General features: G+C 38.5%; 1 long non-coding RNA gene across 1 annotated transcript in view; it reads right to left on the bottom strand.

Moving 5' to 3' along the window:
• LOC127942486 (uncharacterized) overlaps positions 1-15296 on the bottom strand; it is a 29158-nt gene extending 13862 nt beyond the window's left edge. Inside the window, exon 1 of the long non-coding RNA XR_008149331.1 lies at positions 15150-15296. This is a non-coding gene — a long non-coding RNA (uncharacterized LOC127942486). The remainder of the gene's footprint in view (positions 1-15149) is intronic.
• Positions 15297-15518: the final 222 nt, after the last annotated feature.

Genomic DNA, 15518 nt, shown 5'->3' with positions numbered 1-15518 from the left:
TCAAGACGGCACCAACTTGACCTGAATAATGGCAATATTACCTTTCTGAATTTGTTTCATATTGATGTAACCGTATACATAAATGTATTCATGTAAACATATAGTATGCTTTAGCTCTTACTAGAGTTTATGATGAAAATGGCAATGTCTGATTCATGAAAGATTTATTTTGTTAAGTCAAATCTTTTCAATCAGTCATTTGATCCAAATCACCACATTGGTCCAGATGATTTGTTTATGAATGAGACTGACCCACTTCTCAATCTCAACTAACTAACTTACACTGGCTGGAACATTTTACAACTCAGAGTGGATGATTTTGTGCAACTTAAAATTAATATCACGCAAAGCTCACAAAGACTCTTTCTGGTTACTAGCGTTAAACTTTTTACCGGGTTACCAACTTGAAAAGCTTGAAAGATTGGCTATAACTTTGCACAGACAAGATCAGTAATCGATTCCTTTATACCCATGTCAAACCAACACGTATAACGTTTTGTGGCTATACCTTTGAAACCGTGTGGATTTTAAAGGGGGGATGAAATGCTCGTTTTCACTCAATATCCTGTTAATCTTGAGTACCTATAGAGTAGTACTGCATCCTTCATAACTCCAAAAAGTCTTTAGTTTTATTATATTCATAAGAGAAAGATAGTCTGTACCGATTTTTCCCGGAAAAACACGTGCGGCTGGAGGCGTGACGTGTGGGCGGAGCTAAAGAATCACGAGCGCCAGTAGGCTTTTGCGTTGAGAGCATGTGGAAACTGTGACATTACCGTGAGGGAAAAACCATCATCCAAAACAAACCATGGCTAACAGTCAGATTCAGCCGTTTATTTATGATCCAGAATCAGATCCCGAGGCTGAAACTGAACGAGAGCAGCAGCAGCAACGACTCGCTCCGAGCGGGGCTCGAACCCGGGTCTCCGGCATGGGAGGGGACGCACTAACAAGGAGGCAGAGATATTTTAAGCAGTTTTACTCACCGCCTGCGGTTCCAACACACGATCGTGACCCTTTTTCGTTGGGATTGCATCATCCTTAAGAAATAAACGATACGCAAATCCGTCTTCAAACTGTGCCTTGTTTGTAAAACAAGCATCTTCGAAATGCAGGGAACAAACAAAAACACTTGCACAACTCCGTTGATGCTCTGTAAAAAAAAACTCCATCCACTGGTCCCTTAATGCTGTTTTTTTTTTTTTGGTAATCTGTGCAGGGTTGTCTTGCCTTGGCAACCAAAAACACACTTCTTTTGTGACTTTTCGCGACGCTATCGCTCTGATCAGTGAAATGTCTGTGCTCAGCCTCGCTATACGGGAGCGCGTACTCTTCCGGGAGGAGTGCCCTTAGGACCCATATAAGGAAATTCCGCTCCATCTAACGTCACACAGAGCCATACTCTAAAAAAAAAACTTTCCGAAACTTGTGACAAACCGGAAGGAGTATTTTGGGAACAAAAATACTCCTTCAAACTTACAACTTAATTTTTGAAACTTTGTCCATGTTTAGCATGGGAATCCAACTCTTTAACAGTGTAAAAAACTCAGTATGCATGAAATAGCATTTCACCCCCCCTTTAATGTTTATTTTTTTTTGCAACAAATGCTGCCGACAGAGCTTATATCGTACTGAACCTGCACCTTCCTTAAAAGTCTGTTGCCGCATCCAGCACTAACTCTGCTGAACTCCGTAAAGCCACCTCAGAAATGAATCCTGTGCATTTGGCGATTACATCTCCTGCAGCTAGCGGCATTGAAAGAATATTATATCTGTGTGGGTGGGCTTACTCAAATCGAATGAAATGAAAAGGAAAGCTCTCATATTAAAGCCAAGATGTGGCTTCTTCTGTTGAGAGGGATCATTTTCGGCATCTCTCATCCGGATGTTTGGCTTATTTTTTTGACCTTGCAGTGTCTCCTGTGTTTACAGAGAAAGAGAGAAAGTAATAGAGCGAAAAAGAGAGGGGGAAGAGCTACTTTATTCTTGTCTGCATGGAGGTTTATAGAGTGTCACAAAGCCAGTGTGTGACAGGAAATGCTAGGAGTCATGGCAGGCTTTTGCCGGTGATTGGGGCAGCTATTGAAGGCGCTGGAACAGAAGCATCAGTCCATCATAAGTAATAATTTCTGTCTGCACTCCATCATCCGCCAGCTTCTCACTTTCGCTCCATCCACTTCTTTACTATTATACACTGAAGCCCACAGGAGCCATATATTACAGTGGGCTTAAAAGCAGTCCACTCTCTCTGAACATTCTGCTTAAAAGACCAAAAGTTATTAGCAATTCAGCCCCCTGCATTATGCAATGAAATGATTCGATTCTGCCTTGTTTCTTGTTTCCTTATCTTAACTCGCCCATACTCTCTAGCTTGAAGGACAAAGAGGACTAGATCATGGCTCCTCATTAGAGCAATATGTGTGACACCTTTTACAGTTGTCAATTCTGAGGGGAGGGAGAAGATTTCTGATTGGCCCCCGGCGGCTGACATGTCACATCAGTAAAAAAAAACTGCATTCTGATTGGTCCCAGTCTGTGGAGAGAGATACTCACAGATCTGCATCAACTTTCACCTTGAAAGACAAGTTTCACAAATAAATTAAAAATGAGACTAGTCAGAAGAGAGGAATTTCATAAATCCCACTGACGGAGATGAGGGATATGAAGCATATGAACTGGTTATTGGCTGTGAAAGCACTAGGAGCTGTATTGATACGTTTCCAATTCTATTTGTTTTGAGTGTCTGAACCGAATGGCGTTTTGCTTAGTTTTACCAAATTCTATCTTCTGTGGACACAAATAAATGAATTTAAGAACCTTCTTTTATCTTTAACCCTTGTGGATTGTTCAAATTCAATACCCTTTCGAGTTGTTCGGGATGAAAACATCCACTCAATTAAACTGCTGTAAAATGTATCAGATTCATATCGTTTCCCATTTTTTTTGCATAAATGTGTTAATCAACCTCAGTCCGGGAAAACCACCAACAATCAATAATCTCACACACACACAAACACTATAATTTGCTGTTATACTCCATATAACTCCATATACAAGCCAGAAACCAAGCCTTTTTTTTTTTTTTGCACAGGCCTATTTAAAGGGTTAATGGTCCCACCTAATGATCAACTGTAAAAATATTTTTTTTTACCTCTTCCCAAAAGGGAAAACCACAAACAATCAAGAATGCCTGACTATATGGTGTCATGGCTTTGCAATCAAAAAATGTTGTTATAATGGAAGTCAATGGGGCAAAAACAGCCACCAACAACAAATTAGGGAGAAAAAAATGTAAATCTAATGCTTCACAAAAACTAACAATGCATCAAAGCCAATCTTGTGATAAAAGGTAAAAAAATATCCAGTCCACAATCACTTTTTTATATTGAAAATATGTAATTTTGTGTGCTTTTTTTTTCCCAAATCAGTGACATAATTTATGAATTTGGTAATTAAAAAGTTAAAATCTTGGATTAAAAAAAAAAATTTGGTAGTTTTGATCAGGACTGAGGTTGATTAATAGATTTATGCAAAAAGAAAATTGAAAAAAAAAAAAATTTATCTGATACATTTTTACAGCAGTTTAATTTAGTGGATGTTTTCATCCACGAACATCCCGAAAGGGTAGTTAATTTGCCCACAGTGAACCGTTGAGTTTTTGAAAAATTTCAAAGCATTTTCCCAAAATATGGGTCAAAATAAGATTTGTCACCAAAAATCATTCCATTAGCTCAAACACAGAGAAAGTTGTGGCCAAAATAAGACTCAACTTTTCCCCCTAGTGGACGAAAACGTCCCCAACAACCCACAAGGGTTAAGAATATCCTTTATCCTTTAGTCATGATGTCTGATTCATTATTAGATTGTTCTTGCAGTTTAATCTTTTCCCATGTATCCAGTTCTCAGAAACGGTCTGAATGGTTCATGCACAAATGGGAACCACTTGTCTTACTCGATCTTGCTGCAATGTATTTCAGCTCTATTTTGGTCTATTCATCAAACAAAGCTATTAAATGGCTTTGGTTTTTGAAGATGCCTTCTTTATAATGAAAAGAGTAGCCAGCAGATTATTCAGAAATTCATCTTTTGGGTTATAAGATGTCTGACTATAATAATAATAATAATAATAATGGAAAAGACAAACAAACTGTTCCAGCACTACTTATCCCTCCTGCTTGCTACATTTAGTTCAGACCACTTCTGAAAATTACCATCAAATTGTGAAAAAGCTCCTCTCCTCCAAAAAGTACACAACATTCACAACACCCAGGATACCTCCAAACACAAAACATGTAATGATTATTTCTGTTTCAAACTATATGATACTGAAAAGCGGTTGTTTTGTTAGTCACATGCATAAAGGGTATTTTCACAGCCAAGACATCAAAAGCATTTTCAACATTTTTAAAATAAGAAAATTGCTTGTCTCTGAAGATTTATTTATTCATTGTTATTATTATTATTATTATTTTTTTCTGAAGTTGAGAGGGATGGGGAGGAGAAAAGGATATGAACTCAAGGTGAGAGACTAGAGGAGAATTGTCATGGGGACGCAAGTTTATAAGAAGGAAGAGAAAGACAAGCTGTAAAGGGTATTTTTAAAGCAGTTTTGTTCAGGGGAGGACACAGATAGAAACAGTGCCCTTGAGAGAAAGAAAGCAAGAGAGAGGAGGAAAAAAGGAAGGGGGAGAGAGGGAAAACAGAAAAGGAAAGAAGCAGGGGTCAAGAAAGATCAGGGTAAATTGAAGGGCTTGGAGAAACAAGTGTCAGAGGTTCAAAACCCTCAGCATTTAAAAGAGACGACCAACAAACAATGCCAGCAGTGGAGTGACAAACACAACACTCTCCATTAAAAAAAAAAAAAAAAAAAAAAAATCTTACATATAAATGACAAAATGCTGCTAGACACATCTCCTTCAATAATATAACACAAAGCTAACAGTTACAAAGTACATCTAACAACTAAATTGCACTTGAGAGATGTTAATTAGATTGATTTAAATGTAATGAATGAAAAAAAGTTAACAAGAAAAATAAGTCAAACAACAAAAATAAGTTCAATTAAAAATAAAATGAAACTATTTAAATTTATAGTGGCACCATATAGGATTTATTTTTCACCAACCTTATCACAATGCATTGTTGGACTGCCTTCATTAGGACACGTTCAATTAACTTAAGAATTTCGCTGAGACTAGGAGGCATTATAATTATGCTGTCTACATTTTGGATCAGCCTTGATGCCTTCAATTGTTGAAAATGGACAGAAAAATAAATGGAAAGTTTAAATAGAAAATGCTTACAGGCAAGAAAGAAAGAAAGAAAAAACATGAAAGCAAGAGTGCTCATTCGTTGCTGCAACCCACAGTCCTTCAACCAGCTCTCTTATGAACCCTTTTAAACCGTATGAAGTTTTTTCTCCTTCAATCTTGAGTTTTCAAGACCTCAACCACTCTTACCCACCCACTGTCTCTTTATAGACTTACGTTTCCCCTCCTATGCGAGAGTAATCAGAGGGACATTCTATTAAGAGGCAATCTTGTCAAGCAGGTGCCAAAAGGTCATCCTGACAAAATAGAAGTATGGAATCCTCTCCATCACACAAACTGAGGGGTCTGCTGTAATCTCACTCATCTGCCGCAGGATTAGAGAATAATGTGTAACAATCATATTCCACAGCGGACTGCTTAGATTCACCACTACCTCACACAGACAAAATCAGCAAGTACACTTTTTTTTTTTATATATATATATGTATAACGCAGGAGACGATAGATCCAATCGCAGTATGGGTTTATTAGGTAATCCAAAGAGAAATGAACAAGCAGGGGTCAAAACCAAAAATCCATCCATCCAAACAAACAAACAAACAAAATAAACAGGAACAGGAACTCGGAAGATGAGGAAACTGGGTGACGGAAAGAAAAGACTCCATGAAGACAAACAGGAAAAGACTGGTCAATATAGGGAGGATAATGACTAACAAGTGATGACACCTGAGTGCAATTAACAGGAGTGCAATTATTGTGATGAAGGGACAAGGCTTTGTGGGAATTGTAGTGCCTAGGGTGAGGTGCCTATGGGGAAGTGAGACCACTAGTTGAGACTCAGTGAAACAGAGACCAGAAAGCATGACACATAGTAACACACGGCCCTCTCACAATATATGGCTTTACACATCTATCGATTTTGCCACTCATAAATATTCACGCAATCATGCAGGATGTATCAGAAGATCAGCGCTCCAGCGCGGTTAGGCTCACACTCACTTATCTATATATAACTGATCCATGCTCTGGCCCACCTCTTCTGAGCATAACTTGTTTTTCTATAACAAACTATAAAATACTTTCTATAAAAACGTGAATGTCCTGGCAGTGACAAATAGCTTGTTATAAGTTAAGATTTACAAGAAATATTTTAACTGCTACTATGTAAAATGAAAACTGCTGTAAAAAAGCATTTTTAAATTATACCAGTTGCAGCATTAACTTCGACAGCCTAAATATATTAAAATTAAAAATACAACTATGCATGATAATTATTACTAATTAACATATCTATAAAATTTCAAGTAAGTATTGTCGATTGGCATATATCTGGGGAAGTCGTGGCCTAGTGGTTGGAGAGTTTGACTCCTAACCCTAGGGTTGTGGGTTTGAGTCTCGGACTGGCAATATCATGACTTAGGTGCCCTTGAGCAAGGCGATGAACCCTCAACTGCTCCCCAGGTGCCGCAGCATAGATGGCTGCCCACTGCTCCGTGTGTGTGTTCACTGCTGTGTGCACTTTGGATGGGTTAAATGCAGAGCACGAATTCTGAGTATGGGTCTCCATACTTGGCTGAATGTCACTTTTTTAAAATCTCAAATCAGAAATAAAATGGAATAAAGGCCACCGGTTCTTTTAACTGTAAGACATGACTATGAACACCGTATTTTACCAATGTCAAATCTTAGAAGAGTCAAGTGCAGTCTACACAGACATTGTCAGTATAATGGACATGTGCTTTGTCAAGAAGTATTTTGTACTGTTTTCTCTTGCAAAACAGTTCAAAGACCCTCCAGTGCAAGGTTTGAATAGCAGCTTTCTAAATCAAACTAGAAATTGTAGTCTCTGTGGTCCACGCTCCAACGCTTTCACATATAACCCATAGATTAAATGCTATTGGCATGAATGCTGGTGCCAAAAGCACTCCATTGGCAGAACCAAGCAATACTATAGCCTAAATCTTCAAGGGCCTTGGCCCCATTGGATTGATCCATTTCACATTGGCAGAAAACAGACTGACATCGATATAAAACGAGAATGAGTATGAATGACCTGCTGATTCCATCTTTTCCATTCTCTATTGCAAAGCTGCTCTCATTAATTCATACTCAATACAGCTGTGTCAAGTTTACTGAAATTAAACTCTCGTTAAATAACTGATAAATGTTGTAAACACATTTTAAAACCGATAAATATGTCTGATTGGAAAACCAATCAAAGATCCACAAGGTTATGGCGGGATACTGGTTAATGGAGTGATAAGCGAGAAAAGCATTGTGGGGCAACATCTGGCAGTGATGCTTATAAAAGGACTGAGAGGGGTAGGTCAAATGGTTTAACATCACAATTGCATTTGGCCTGTTTTTACAATCCTTAAATTATTGAATGCTGTGGAAAAATACCAACTGAATGTGCAAGCAATTGTGATCTTCAGGACAAAAATTTAATTGTGTTTGCCAACGATAAATTGTGAACACAAAGACAAAAGTCTCCACACACTGTTTCTTGTAAGGATTAGTCATCATTTCACTGGTTCCCAAGGTTTTTTTTTATTTTTTTTATAATTAGTAATTTCAAGGCTGTTCCATTCAAACTTGCAAATTGAGCAAGACCTCCAGTGAAGTGTGCCCCTTAGGACTTTGGTACATTGGGGACAGGTGGGAATGGGCAGACAAAAGAGTCCTCAGTCCTCCAGGGAAATTAGGATTAGCACTAGAGGCCTCTGTCTAAAAGGAGAGATTTTGGGGTGAAAGACTATGTTAATGTGAGAGGTTAGGTGACAGGGAAGCCCTTGACTTCTGAACCCAAAATCATCCAGACCTCACGCAGCACCAAAATTCACTATTCATTGGCCAAAGTTCTTGTCTGTCGAAAAAGTTCTGCTCTGTGAGATTGGGCAGATTAATCATATGCTGATTAGCTTTAATTAACATTTAAATGCTTGTAAGAATGTCCTGTTTTAGACAAGAGTGAAGAGGCCTGGTTTATGCTAATTCGCTGTATGAGAGAGTCTATGGGCCTTTGGCTTTGAGAAAGGGATTAACGGACACCTGATTATGACCAATGAAAGGTCAAGTGGTGCTCTGATGTATGCCAGGCATTGGTATGCATGTATATTCTTTACCCTAGTCTGGAATTTTCAACTCAGAACTCTGCAAAGAACCATGTCAAGTAAAAAGTATGTGACGCCTTTATCTGGATTTCCACATAACTTCATCATAAAATTTGGCAGAAACAAACAATCAGTCTTCTTAGATAAATAATGCTTTCATGCCTTCATTGAAGACACATGTAAATGTTTGCAGTTCAGAGAAGAAAAAAAGATGGGAACTCTTTGATTTAATAATTGACCCTCTTTTTCAGCAATAACCTCCACCAATCTTTTCCTGTAATTGCAGATGAGACCTACACAACTGTCAATATACATTTTTCCCCATTCCTCTACAGAAAAGTTTCAGTTAAGCAGTATTATTGGGATTTTGGGTGTGAATCATTTTCAATCGAGCTGAACTCGGGACTCTGATTGAGCCACTCAAGAAGGCATATTTTCTTCTGTTGATGATTTACTGTACTCCCATGCTTTGCATTACAACACAATAGTAAATCAACTTCTGTTGATCCTCAACCATCAGACATATGAATTTCCATTTTTCTGAAAAATGTCCTGATAAACTTGGGAATTTATTAAGAAACAACACACTTTGATGGCCCCTCTACCACAATTTACAGTTTAGGGGAAAAGTGTTGTGAGTTTTTCCAAACATCTTAAAGGTCCCGCTCTTCGTGATCCCATGTTTTAAACTTTAGTTAGTGTGTAATGTTGTTGTTAGAGTATAATAATATCTGTAAAATTCTAAACCTCAAAGTTTAATGTCAAGCGAGATATTTCGGCTAGATCGAATGACCAGTTTGTACTACATCCCTCTACTTCCTGCAATAATCTGACATGTCACTAGAACCATTTTTTTGACTAACCTCCGCCCACGGCAATACACAAAAAAGAGGGCATGGTCTTGTTGCGCTCCAACAGAGAAGAGGAAGAGGTGCGTTTGTGTTTGTCGCCATGTTGTCAAAACGCTGTTATTTTCATCTCGAAGTCCAATCACTTTTGTTTGGCCTTTCCAGGTATTCTGTACTTAGAAATCAATGGTTACAATTTATGTTTAACTTGGTTCCCGAAAATTATAATCCACATGTAAAACTATGTGCAGCACATTTAGCTGAGGACAGCTTCCTCAATCTCAATCAGTTTAATGCCGGATTCACACAAAGATTATTCTTGAAAGATGGAGCAGTTCCCTCTCTTTGTCTGGAGGAGGAGTTGTTTATGGTGTATTTTATTATTTAAGTTGGTGTGTTTAACAGTTTCTGTAATTTATTACACAAAGGGCAACACTTTTTAGCTTGGTTAACTAGATGGTAGGGCTTTGCAAAAAATCAAATGTGATTTTCATGCGCATCTCGTCAGTAAAAACGCTCCTGTGATTAGAAGTACATTTCCAGCACATGCGTACAGATCAGGATTGCAAGGTTTTCAAAACAAATCCTGCCCACTTGCTTCTCAGAACTACTCCAAAACTAGCCCAATCTCGTTTCCAGGAGGCCAACGCGCGCTAAGCTGGTGTCAAATCACAACACAGGAACCGCTGGCACAATCAGAACTCGTTACGTATTTCTGAAGAAGAGACTTTTTAGAACCAGGAAGTCATCAGCCCGTTTTTATGACAGTAAAAACAGCGGTATACAGATAAGGGAATTTTGTGAAAAATACTGTTGTTTTTTTACACGCGAAACATGAACACATGTTATATTGCACAGTATAAACACAATCAAAGCTTAAAAAAAACACGAAAAACGTGACCTTTAATACAAAACCCGGGCATTAACAGTACACCATTCCTTCATGTATTTAGATATAAAATGTAAAATTCAAGATACACATTAATCTTTATGCTTCAAATGAGTATTTACAATCAAAACTGGATTTGAACTGCATCGAGCACTGTTCAACGTTTTGAGTCGGGTTTGATCTGGATCTAAATTCAGTAGAACAGAGGGCTAACAGTACCAGAAATGTCCCTCCCTGGCCTAGGGATTCTCATACCCCACTGCACATCAAATAATGACCAATTCAAATCTAATAATTATAATACATTGGGTGCATAAACACTCTTACCTGCAACACGTACTGTTTCACACAATCTACAGTAAGAAACATTGCATGCAATAAAAAGGTACACTGCAAGCAAAAACTAATGTTTTATCAGCATTAGTATTAAATTTGAGAGAGTTTAAACATACTTGACTCAAACACTCGGCCTGTGAGAATATTGTATTTCCGCTATGCAACAAACAACATGGGCTAGTCACTAAAAAGCCCTTAAGCTGAATCAGTTCTCACTGAAACACAACCCTATTGCATCATTGTCCAATCGGCTGGCTGTTTTGAGTTGTTTTATGAAGAGCGGTATGTAGTTTAATGAGGATGTAACACTAGCCTTCAACCACTCTAACAGCACAGAATTACAAGACCAAGAGCTTTCTGATCAAAGAGCCATGGAGAGCATTTCTGGAGCCTGTGACAGAACCGGATAACACTTCAATCTGATCACACACATTAGCTCCTCAAGTCTGAAGTATGAGCAAGAGAGAGAGAGAGAGAGAGAGAGCGATACACCAGTCCACCTCATATATTTGATCAATCCATACCCAGCGACATCACCGATCTGTTTACATCTTCCTCTTTTCAAACGAAGAGTGCAGAAATCATAAAGGTCCCTTTTCAAAGTGATGAAAGATTAAAAACATGCTTTCTAACTTACTCCCCTGCAATTTGTATCAAGGCCTGAAAAAAATTAACGGCTTGATCAACAAGCAGTTTTTATAATGTGAAAAAAAGAAAAAAAAAAAGCCTTTTTGACCTCATGCAAATTGCAAGCTTCCTTTTCTATCGCTGATGACCCTAAATACATTTCAATTCATTATGAAAGAACTCTGTTTCCCTCCTCTACTCCCACTTCCATCCAAGACTCTATCTCCCCAAGTCCTTCAATAATTAACATTGCTGCAAACTCAGTTGTCTCACAAAGCTGTGAATAATAGGAGACATTTGCATTCCCATTCACTCACGCACACACCCGAGCGCGTTCACTCAGGAGAACTAAAGGTTGATTAATTCAGCAGACCTGAGTGTCTAGAGCAGATGCTCAGGTGGCTAACGAAGGCAGGCTCATTCATATGGAAGACGGGACTGCTCACAAAGAAATAACGGGAGAAGTGTTCCACTTACAGAGCTTCTCATTTTTTGTTTCTCCCCCAATTCCTCTGAATGTTCATCATTAACTACAAGAAATGGTAAATGAAAGTATTTCACTTAAAAAAAAAAGAAAAAAAAAAAAAAGACAGGCGAGAAAATGTTAAGGTTTATAACCTTAAAGAACACTTTTGAGATGTTAAAAGCCAGAAAGATCCTTTTGTTGAGGCCTTTGTACTGAAATGTGAGGCAAATCTTTCAAAAAAAATGACTGATGTTGGTAAGTGCTCACGGATCATGCTATGATAATCATGCGCTCCCAGTTGCACAATGCTAACAGCAAGCTTTACATGTAGAGTGCTCCTTTCCTCATCCATATTTTCAAAGTCTAACACACACCTTGTGGTTCTTAAAAATGACTCGCTCCTAAAAACCATAAAGCACAGAAATGACACACCCACACTCTCCATCAAGAACACAGATTTTTATGGCAAGCGAGGTGACAAATGAAACATTATTTGTACTATTTTAGTGTCAGAGGCAGGTGAGAATTCCTCTCTTCTCTAACCTATAACTAGTGCCACAATTGGCTTATAAATCAATCAAAAACCAGCATGGCACATTTATGATGGTTGCTGCATTGATACTTCAGTCGTGAGAAAAAAATGCATGATGTGTCCAGGCAGGAAATATGTAGCCGAGAGACTGCCTAGCAGATGCTCTCGCTCGCTCGCTCCTGACAGCGCATCAGTCATGGAGTTTGAATGGTTCACCGGCAGTAGAGATTACATTTGAAGGGGTTGGGAAGGCTAAAGGATGGCTTGACTGTCAGCGTTTAAATCTGCACATACAAGGATAATTCGTTCACAGAATTTAAGAGTGGTCCCAGTGAGAGATGGGGTGGCAATGTATTGGGAAGAACTGAAGGTATAGTTCTAATTCATCTGTGATAGACTGCCATGAGTGGGAAAGGAGAGCGTGGTGACACCGGTACGACACATTGGCGTCGGTAAGGACTCCTCCTCGACAAATGGCTTAGAGGCTGTGCTCACAAGACATCCTCTTGATCTTTAGAGAGACGGAAAAATATGAAGGATACAGCTAACACATTTTTCTTGTGGGATTAATTAATCCATAAAAGATGACACAGTCCAAAGAAAATTGTGCAATACCACAATAAGCTTTAGTAATGGTATGCCATCAACCATCCACAAGCCTTGACAACATGACCACAATTGGTTGGTTAAGGGTTAATCACGGATTAAATAATTTGGCAAATTAACATCCCCAGTTTGGAATGCATTTTACGTACATAATATTTTAAAAAGAATACAAATAAATACTGGGACCATCTATCAACATGAAATCCTAAACTTTCCTAGCATGGTCTTAAGATCAAACAACCAATGTTTTATGATGATTTTAATGTATAGCCCCCCCCCCAAAAAAAGTACATCAGGACACTATGGATGCAAACTGAATATAAATTTGCTAAAATGATGCATGAAAGCTAATGATGAACATTGTTCAGTAGCATTGCTGGCCTCTGTGACATAAGTGAAAAAAAAAAAAAAAAACTGTTTTAGAGGAGCAACAAGTGATTAAATTAACAGTGTCCTAAGCAGGCATGATGCTAGGCATGGTGTTGTTCCATACCAAATGTGATAAGGGGGCATGACATAACCAAGCTGCAACTTTCTCTCCTGAAACCAACATGGAAGTGACTAAAACTGCAATTCATTGACTGGCCGCTAGAGTCTGGCTCCAAAAGGGAGTCAGTCCCCTAGACTCCCCATGATAGAATGCCCAACTTTATAGAAGAAAAAGTGTGTGTGTGTGTGAAAACTCTTCAGTTGAAATTATATTAAGCCTTAAAGTTCTGCATAATTAAGGGCATGGCCACTTGAGTGAGAGGTGGATTGCTGCTGCTGCTGTATGGTTTTAGCAACCAGCTCCAGCCTCTTTGCCCATTTTCGATTATCCTGGAGTGATGCACTGCCAAGATGGTGACGGCCCGTTCTGCCCACCTTGAGCTTCAAAAATGTGGGTGACGTCACAAACACTACGTCCATGTTTTTATACTGTCCATGGACATAACACAATCACAAAACAGAATAGATCAGTCAGAATAGTTCTCTCTGTAGGTGCTCTCTCACACTCTTAACTTAAGAACATTACATTATTTATTTATTTTTTTGGTTCTCTTTATGGAACTTGAATATGTCATCCAATATCTAATTTAAAAACCTAAACAGTATTTCGATATAATGAGATTTTTATGTCAGCTGCATGATGAGATGCCAACAAAATGTAGTATTGCAACTGGTTAGGACAAAACTCTGATTAAAAAAACAACAACAGCAAAACAAATGTCCTTATCACCAAAGAGTTTAGATGAATCAAGACAGCCCTCATATTACTATGAATATTTTTTGCAACACATTATATATCAGAATAAATAGGCAATTGGTAAAAAAAAATCTTCACGTCGTCAGTGCAGCTGCCAGTAAAAGCTGGACCCATCTGAAATATTATTTTTTTATATTTTTTTGAGTGAAAGAAACAACATTTATGTGTGGTTAATGTCAGATTTGAAATAACATTATTCAAATTTGAATGTGGCAAGCAGTTTTTGAAATTTAATTTGCCCATTTAAGCACAGACTTGGTCTTGGATGGACAAAAAAGTTTCCTGGAAGAGTTGTTAATATTGCTGCCAAGCGAACTGAGTTTCCCTGAAACAGACTTTGTTATCACTTAAGGGGCCGTACTAGACTTTCAATGTGCAAACATTTTTCGGACGCTGCTGCAAATATGGGCGGGAGCAGGATATAACGTCAGGCACCAAGGTTTCCCCTCAGTTATAACATCATGGATTCTAATGTGCGTGTACAGTGTCTTTTGTGACAGAGTCAAAAGCATCTTATTATATTGTACTCTCTGTCTCTCTATGTAAATATATACACATTAAGCAATTGAAATTATAAAATATATCCGCAATCAAATGTACCATCTTTTCCTGTTTCCATTGACACTGCAAACCATGCATTGTTATTACATTTTTATAATCTTTTAAAGATGTATTACATAAAATAGGATGATACACTATGGCTAAAATTAGCACTTCCTCAATTTTTGAATTTCTGTACAGAGTGGTCACGCAGTGATGTATCGATCTTCTACTGATCCCACTTCTTCACGTGATGTGAATTTGCAGGTCAAGAGTTCACCAAACTTGAACTTTGGAACGCAGCGAAATGCAAAATTATCGGTCTGACGCATTCGCATGCGTATGAATGGAAGTGAACAGAATGTAAAGTGCAGTGTGTCCACCCATTTAATCACAACGTGTCTGGTTACAACAATGTCATATTAACAGTACTACTTTCCTGTGTATCGTCCGACCTGTACCCTAAGCTTCTGAATAAAATCTGCTTATTTGACTCCCAAAGGACAGACTTCACTTGACGCCAATATGGCATAAGTGTTAAATATGTATAATTAGGTGTACAAGTCTTTGAATGTGTTTGATCGCCGCTTACAGCAGATGGTGCGCAGACATAGGCCTACCTATAAGCCTGTATGTTCTCAACAGACACAATCTGTCTCAGAAACAGGTGTCTCACCTCTTTTTGTCTCCTTTTACAGACCAACATCCCCAGCCGAAGAGCTGTCTCTGTAGACTCGGCATGCTGCCGTTTCACTCTTGTTTCTTTCCCAGTTCTTAAGAGGCCATTTCAGGCAGTCCTCAAAGACTGAGCGACATGTCTCCTCTTTTGCTAGGCCAATAAGTGCTATTTGTTTATTTTTAGGCTGCATCCTGCTGACCCAGGAGAGGCTTTTAGCACATTTCCTTGCTTTTCCACCTCCTCCCCCGTGCTTTTTTCCCCGTATTGTTTTGAGCACCCCCCCCCCCCCCCCAAGGTTCTTTTGTATTGAACGAGTTTGCTTGAGGGAGAGAGAGTTGGCAGGAGAACAAACGAAAATGTCGGTGA

The sequence above is a fragment of the Carassius gibelio genome, chromosome A1 (genome assembly GCF_023724105.1).
Source record: "Carassius gibelio isolate Cgi1373 ecotype wild population from Czech Republic chromosome A1, carGib1.2-hapl.c, whole genome shotgun sequence".
Taxonomy (NCBI): domain Eukaryota; kingdom Metazoa; phylum Chordata; class Actinopteri; order Cypriniformes; family Cyprinidae; genus Carassius; species Carassius gibelio.
This window is presented reverse-complemented; position numbering and strand designations above follow the sequence as displayed.